Source organism: Notothenia rossii (assembly GCF_949606895.1).
Source record: "Notothenia rossii genome assembly, chromosome: 11".
In the NCBI taxonomy this organism is placed as follows: Eukaryota; Metazoa; Chordata; class Actinopteri; order Perciformes; family Nototheniidae; genus Notothenia; species Notothenia rossii.
In genome coordinates, this window is record NC_136910.1 from 35,085,943 (window position 1) to 35,094,048 (window position 8,106).

Consider the following 8,106-nt stretch of genomic DNA (forward strand, 5'->3'; position numbering starts at 1 on the left):
TCTGCACCTGCTCCTCGTCCACCTTCAGCTGGGGGGTCAGTGCAGGGCTTGAGCTGGAGCTATATGTGTGAGCAAATAAAGTTTTATTTTAATTGCAAAAAGTTTCAAATCCCTGACATGATTGCTTCAGTCTTTTATTGCATGCATGATTAGTAAATGCTGAAAAATATGTCCAACATTTATGTTTCACTCACCAATTTAATCCATTACTTTTCAAAACACAAAGCTGTACTTTTATTCATGGAAACATCGCTAACAATCCTTCCTAAATGCATTCTTTGTGCTGTTTAGAAACTGGACAACTATAGCATCATCATCACTATTCAACAGCAGAGAAACAGCCACCTGGGAAAGGCTCTCAGGCAACAGTATCTGTTGTTGACGCTCGGAGACACGGAGGATATAGTGGGTCTGAAGGTCTTTCTCTCCCCTGCTTATCGACTGTTTTTGAGAGCTAGGTGAAGCGGTTCATCATTATGGCATACTGTATATGCTAATACAGCCCTGTTGGCAGAACACGGCTATGAGAATGTGGCTTTACATTCTATAACTTTCAAGGTAATTGGATGCCTGGTAGTTGAATACAGAACAGCAAAAAAAGACACATTTTTCTAAGTAATCACATAATAATTGGGTAATCATCCGACATTTTTACATATAATTACATGTAACACTTTTTTAAATTGAAATGACCGATTCAAAGGAATAGTGTTTTAGTGTGTGAACTAAATGCTATTTTAAGCAAACATACATTGGGCATCAACCTCAGTGCATCTAATGTTCACTGTTCTTTACATTACATTACATTGCATTTAGCTGACGCTTTTATCCAAAGCGACTTACAATAAGTGCGTTTGACCAACAAGATACAAACTTGAAGAAAAGAGAATCATATAAGTACATCAGATTTCATAAAGCTAAAACATTTCAAGTGCTACTCAACTGGCTTTAGATAAGCCAGCCCTTATAGTATATAAGTGCTTTGTTAGCAATTCTTTGTTAGTAATTCTATCGCTCGAAGTGGAGTCGAAAGAGATGAGTTTTCAGTCTGCGCCGGAAGATGTGCAAGCTATCTTCTTTCCTTATTTCAATGGGGAGCTCATTCCACCATTTTGGAGCCAGGATAGCAAACCCACGTGTTTTTGCTGATGGGAACTTGGGTCGCTGCATTCTGGATGAGCTGCAGAGGTCGGATGGCACATGCAGGTAGACCAGCCAGGAGGGAGTTGCAGTAGTCTAGGCGTGAGATGACGAGAGCCTGGACCAGAACCTGCGTTGCTTTCTGGGACAGCAATTCACTTAAATTCACTTTTGTTAAACACAGAGGAAAGCCAATGCCTTTAATGTCTCGTTTACTCTGCCGTTATATGTCAATACAAATATTACATATATATATATACAAATAAAGAGACATTAAATGGACTGTACTTATATAGCGCTTTATCCAGTCTTTAAGACCCCTCAAAGCGCTTTACATACTACATGTCATTCACCCATTCACATCCATTCATACAGAGCAGTGTACCTTACTCTAGGACCTAACATTCACACACATTCACACACCGTTGGCCATGCCATCGGGAGCAACTCAGGGTTAAGTATCTTGCCCAAGGATACATCGACATGTTGACTGCATGGGCTGGGATCGAACCCACAACCTTCTGGTTGAAAGACGACCACACTCCCTCACAGCCACAGTCGCCCTCAATACAGGTGTTGATGTCAAAATCTCTGCAAGCATATATACTAAATAGGGAAGAAGTATTATTTTTTACAAAGTATAAGTAAATGTTAATTCTGCGTTAATTGCACACATATTATGTTATGATTAAGGCCCTTTATCCAAACTGAGAGATCACACCACCATGGCCAGAGAAAAATCTGTGTGATAATATAAATACACCAGCATCTGATTGATACAAAATTCCACTCAAGCCGCCACTGTATCCTAATGAATAAACGTGTACAACAACAAGTCAGCCTGCGGAGATATACCACTCCTTGTGTCTTATGGAAATCAAATGTCAAAATTGACTAACTGGGTTCCCCCAGCGCCTTCCGGTAATCTTGCCCCGAAGCTTCTGACATTCATGCAAAGGTGAAGACAAACTGTCTTAGGTGATTGGTGCAAGATCACCCAAGAGGTTAGAGCATCTGCCAATCAGTGATCTTGCAATAGAGCTGGGATTGTGATCCAGATTCTCTCTGCAGGGTGTGCTTTATTCTCAGGATCAGAGGAAAAGGATGCAAGAGCCTGAATGAACACAAGCATCATGTATCAAATCAAAGCATATGTTCCATGTAATATGTCATTTTCTTTAGCATGACAGACTTATAAGATATCTAAATTAATAAATTCAATAGTGGAAGTGGAAATATGCTGCGAAAAAATACCTATAGATGTGTGGTTAATAATGTATGTCGATGATAGAATGCATAAATTGACAGGTATAAACTGCCTTAAAGAATTTATATCATTTTTTAATCAAGCTTTAAGAACCTAACATATAGTGCAATAATAAACCCATGTCTACATGTCACAGACACTGATACAATTACTTTATATATACTAAATAATATACTTTTCACATGTATTTTGGTCTTGACATATTTGGGTGGTTGTGAACGTGTTAGTTGAAGTGTTATAAAAGTAAACAGTTTGCAGAAAAAAATAAATATCAAACTGGGCTCACCGCCAACGGCGCCACTGGCAGTACGCATCTTAAAACAGCATAAAGATATCTCAGAACAAAGTTCAAATGATGCCTCACATCCTCTGAGACCAATTATCTGTTTTTCCTTCTTAGCCACGCAACTCTCAATTTCCTCTCCTTTCAAAAGGAAAAACAATAAATTGTGCGGGGATATGTTTGGATGTGAGGCAACGGATAACTTTTTGAGTTTTGAAATGTAATATTTAAGATTTAATATACAAAGAGAATGTTGTATGGAAACGCTTACTACATGAATGTATAAATGATCAGAGACATTTGTATTACTCTATATCTATATATCTGCTCCTTTGCTGCTTTTGATGCTGAACAAGAGGCACAACATGCGATTACAACTCGGGCTGCCCCCTAATAGTCGATTCATTGCTAGTCGACTAATAAAGTCTTAGTCGAGCAATCTTTCATTAGTCGATTAGTTGAAAACTTTTTTTTAATATAACATAAAAATAAAACACGTGACTGCTGCGTCGGAAACCCTCTCACACTTCGGAGCTGTGCCAGCTTCTTATTGCACTAATTATGTCGGGCAGCTCAAAAGTGTGGGGGCACTTTGAGCATGACAAGGACGAACCCAAGAAAGTTATTTGCAAACTCTGCAGGCAAAAGTTTGCCTATTATTCTTCGACTTAAAACATGACGTAACACCTTAAGCATGTAAGAACTAGCCTAACGATGACGATGTGTGAGAAAATAGATCATCCAAATGTTCAGTCTGTGTCCTTGCTGCGTGTTTGGAAACCCATAAGGACGGGCGGACCGCTCCGTGCGGTGCGCTGTGACACACATGCGCTTTCCGTGTGTAGAATTAAAGTTATATTTCAAAGGCTCATTATTACAGTTGTATACCATGTTTTATATGTATCAACGTAGCGTACTGTTACTAATAACGTCCTATCTCAGCCCTGGAACTGAAACCAATTTGTGAAAAAATAAATAAGATATCATAAACTTAGTCGACTAATCGCCTAAATTGACGACTATTGGTCGACTAGAAAAATATTTAGTCAAGGGCAGCCCAATAAATGTTGTCGTGCATGTTACTACAAGGTAGAAAAAAAGTCCTACACATGAACAATATGTAACAAATCCTTTAGTAAAAGTTCGGAAAAAGTAAGCAAGTACATTGCAAGGTCTTAAATCAGGGCTGGACAGCTCAGGTGTTTCGCTTGTCTGCCACTCTGATTTGTACCTCTGGGAGACAGAATGACACCCTTTACCCTTATTCCTCCATCGACCTTGAGTGGGAAAACTAAAGGAGGGATTGGGATTGGCTCCAGCCCAAACCTGAATAGTCATCTGTCCTCCCCAATCAGTCAGCCTTTCTCCATTAAAACGAGGGCAGAGCACCGGGGAAAACATACAGGGGTTAAAACGCAGTTGTCAGTGTAAAACAAAAGAGAAGCCGAGCTTGGCCAAAACCCTGGCAGGTAAAAGGAAGCATCTTTCCTCCATGGAGAGATTAATGTAACGAATACCAGAATACTATGATGACAGTGTCAAGAAAACATCTATTAATAAGTCATATTAAGGCTGCTTTGGAAATTAGCTTTGACGGCATTTTAGGCACAACTACAAAACTCTCATTTAGCTACATTTCTATTCTATCCAGAGATATGATCAACACAGAAAACAGAACAGATGTGGGGGTAAATCACTTGAGGTCCTCAGGCAATTTAGTTCAGAGCTAATGGGCCGATATTTTGAGGGAAAATAGCTCCCTTGTTTGTTTGTTTGCTTATCTGTTTTCCTCATGACTGTTAGCCTATCTGACCCCCGCTGGCCATAAGGGGGCATGGTTCATTGTACAGATGAAGCTCAATCAACATTATTTACTCGCCTTCTCTGCAATGATAATGAGCTGCTCAGGGGAGTACTATGTCTCCTTGACAAAAACACAAAAATATGACACTGAATGATAATATGACGTCTCCTGTCTTCTCCTCACACAGTCCCTTCTTTCAATTGTCCCTTTATTCTGATGCAATCAATATTCCTGCACAGTTCTGATCCTAATGCCTCCAACTGAGCAGTATGTTTAATTAATTCATGGAGGATTGTGGCTCACTAAAACATTTATTTTTGACTACAGCTGGTTATTCAAAGACAATGATTCCACATATCCTCAGCAGACAAAAGGCTCCACGCATGAAAGCTTTATCAAAGTCTAAAGCGCCAGACCCACAAATTAGCCGCTGAATGATGCAGGTGACGCATTGTTTCTGATTCCACCGTGTCGCTACGCCTTTAATAGAAAGAAAAAAGAAGGAGACAGGTGACAAAGAACACTCAAAGCACATTTTGAATTGAAAATCCCACAGCTTGAGTTCTTCAACAGCAACATATTAGAATAAAAAAACACTTCAGGTAAATAATATCCAAGATACAGTCTCACCGTCCAATTCTCATTCGGGGAATATGAGATGAATCAGTGACAGTTTCCAATTTCATGCAAACCATAAATGCAATTTATAAACCACCAATGACACTTTTTTATATATTTATCCCCCCCCCCAAAGAAATACTGCTTGTATTTTCACATACTTTACATAAAAACGTAATAATGACAAAAGCTAATTATAATATATATTTAACCTGAATATTGCAAGATGAATCTCTTGTTACCCCTTAATGCTTACATGTTCTTTTCATTACTGTAATGTTTAGATTCTGCTATCAACCTATGAAAATAAACGTTAATATTCCAAATATATGCTCCTTGTTAGGGCCAAGCTATAACCTGGCTTTATGGCATGACTTATTATTACCTGTTGTCCCCCTTGTAATCTGTTATCACCATGTTTCATTTCAAAGTTCTAACTTTGACAGCTTATTCTCTAAATTTCCGAAAAACAATATGTCTATGCCCACTTGAAAGACAACATTTTCTTTGAATAACCTTGTCAAATTATTTATACATTTTTGACATGCTACTTTTGTTATACAGCAGGTACCAATAATTTGGTTGCTGTGGTATTTATCTGCCAATCCTTTGCATTCACTTTCATAATGTAAAAGTGACCTCCCTCCATAAACCAACCCATATTTCATGTACGGCTTCATAACCAGTCACTGTAACAAGAGCCCAGTGAAGAACTATTTATAATATTAAAGTAAACATGAATAAAGTAATATTGGTATCAAATGTCTTGCTTATTAGGAAATAATAAAGCAGACACTCACACCTTGAGAGAGCCTAACATAACAATCAGCAGAAGTGATGGATGGAGTCGACTACGGAGGAAGTGCACAGTATAAATGCATCCCCCACCAGCTAAAGTTATTTGCTCTAGAATTCACCCGGCTATTCAGTCAGTCAGTGGGGGAGCCCGGGCTTAAATCAATCCATTAGATCCATCCATCATCTCAGTATCTCAGTGGGAGACAAACACTGATGGATCTGCTCAAATCGACTGGCACTCCACCTTAAATATGGTTCCCGCGTCCTGTGTCTTCCATATGCTTCAGAGTGCACGCTGTACAGAGAGGGAAAGAGAGAGAAAAAAAGGGCTGGATTTGGGTTTAGCTGCATAGTTCACACATTATTTACAGCAAAAGCAGAATTTCTCATCACGTTTCATTGACTTGTTCACAGCGAGCACATGACCCCTGGCACTGGCAGATCCTATTGGTTTTTCCTGAGAGTCATTTTAACAATGTTGCATCAAAAATATTGTATAATCTGTAAATTATGTAAAATAACCTATTGTGTTTCCAAGTTGAGTTCACATATACAGAATGTACTTGAATATTTCAATAAACATTGAGTGGGGGGGTGCTAGTGAATTAATTTCAGTTTTCCGCACTCGCTGCACTCGCCTCGTTGCGGGAAAATTATACAGATGACTAGTCCGCCCCTGAAAATGTCTATGCAAACGTTATTATTAATAATATATATATATATATTTTATTATAAAAAAAAAAAAAAAATCAATTTTTTTTAATACATTTAAAAAAAGATTATTTTCCATTTTTATTTTGTAATCATCTCGCGACCCCAACTCGGGGTGTCGCGACCGGGGTCGCGACCCCCACTTTGGGAACCCCTGAGCTAGAGGATGGCTGATGGGATATCATAATACGTTACGACTCCTTTAATCATCCACACACACCTCAACAGTCAACTGTTGTAAGGCCTTGTAACATGCTATTATAGTCCATGCAATATCACATGATGTTATTGTATGTGTACATTTAAATGGACCTGGAATAATATAGTTAGAAAAAGGGTATTTTTACAACATTGAAGCGGCCCTATTCTGGAGGGAACTTTGGGATTTTTCCCTTTGCAGACCATTTACATGCACACAAACCTATATAACACACTACAGGAAAGATAGCGTAATAAAGCACAAGGCACAGTACAGAAGACTCCAACATCCTCACATTCAAGTGCATTTTGGCCTTTGGTGATGATGGAGCTCCAGCCATATAGTATACTAGATACATATAACCTTGAGCAATCTAGGATATATGGACATGCCATAGGTCATCAGTTATTAAAGCTACTAACTATAAAGCCTCACCTTTAAAACCTCCACTTCATTCTCACATATAAAGGTCAAATGTAAGCATAAACAATTTACATCCAGTATTATCTGTATGTGTAAGATATGTGAGAAGGTGATATTAATTCTGAAATTAAGTATTTCCACTGGTATCCTATACCAGACTTTTTCCCCCATCACTTGTGCACCTGCAGCTGATAAAGTGACCTTTTCTCTGTTCACTGGTATGCAGAGCGGGCAGCAATCAGAAAAGTAGTTGAAGACTCACGATAAAACAGCTGTTACCTGTAGGAGATGTAAGCTGAGCCAGGGAACTCAAGCCCAGGCTTTGAAGGCAGGATAAAGATCAGTCAGCGGAGAGACCACCGCCTATTGCCTCTGCATATCTCGCTCTCATCAGTCTCTGTTGGGCAGCAGCTGTGCAGAGAAATTGACTTGGTGCTCACTTTCCACTGACATGTGACACAGGAACGCCATGCTGCCACCAGATGAGGCACACTGGGACCAGCTGTCCTCCATGAAATATCACTCTCAGTCCATTCTTAATCAAATAATAATGACAAAAACGATTTCTCAAATTTAGAAAGGAGAAAACATTAACACATATTCATAAAATGATGTCAATATTCGAGGCAATTTATAAAAAAAACAAATATATCAATATATGAAATGCCATATTTCTGAAACGTAAGAAAATAAACCCTGTAATGTTAACCTATGAAAATAACATTTTTGGTTACACTTTCCTCTGTCTTCAGGCATTGCAGTGCCATACTGGTTATGTCAGATGAGGCCTGTGTGTTTTATTCATTCAGCCTATGACTAATGCAATGTTTTTGAAATATGCGCAAACAAAAGGCTCCAGACCT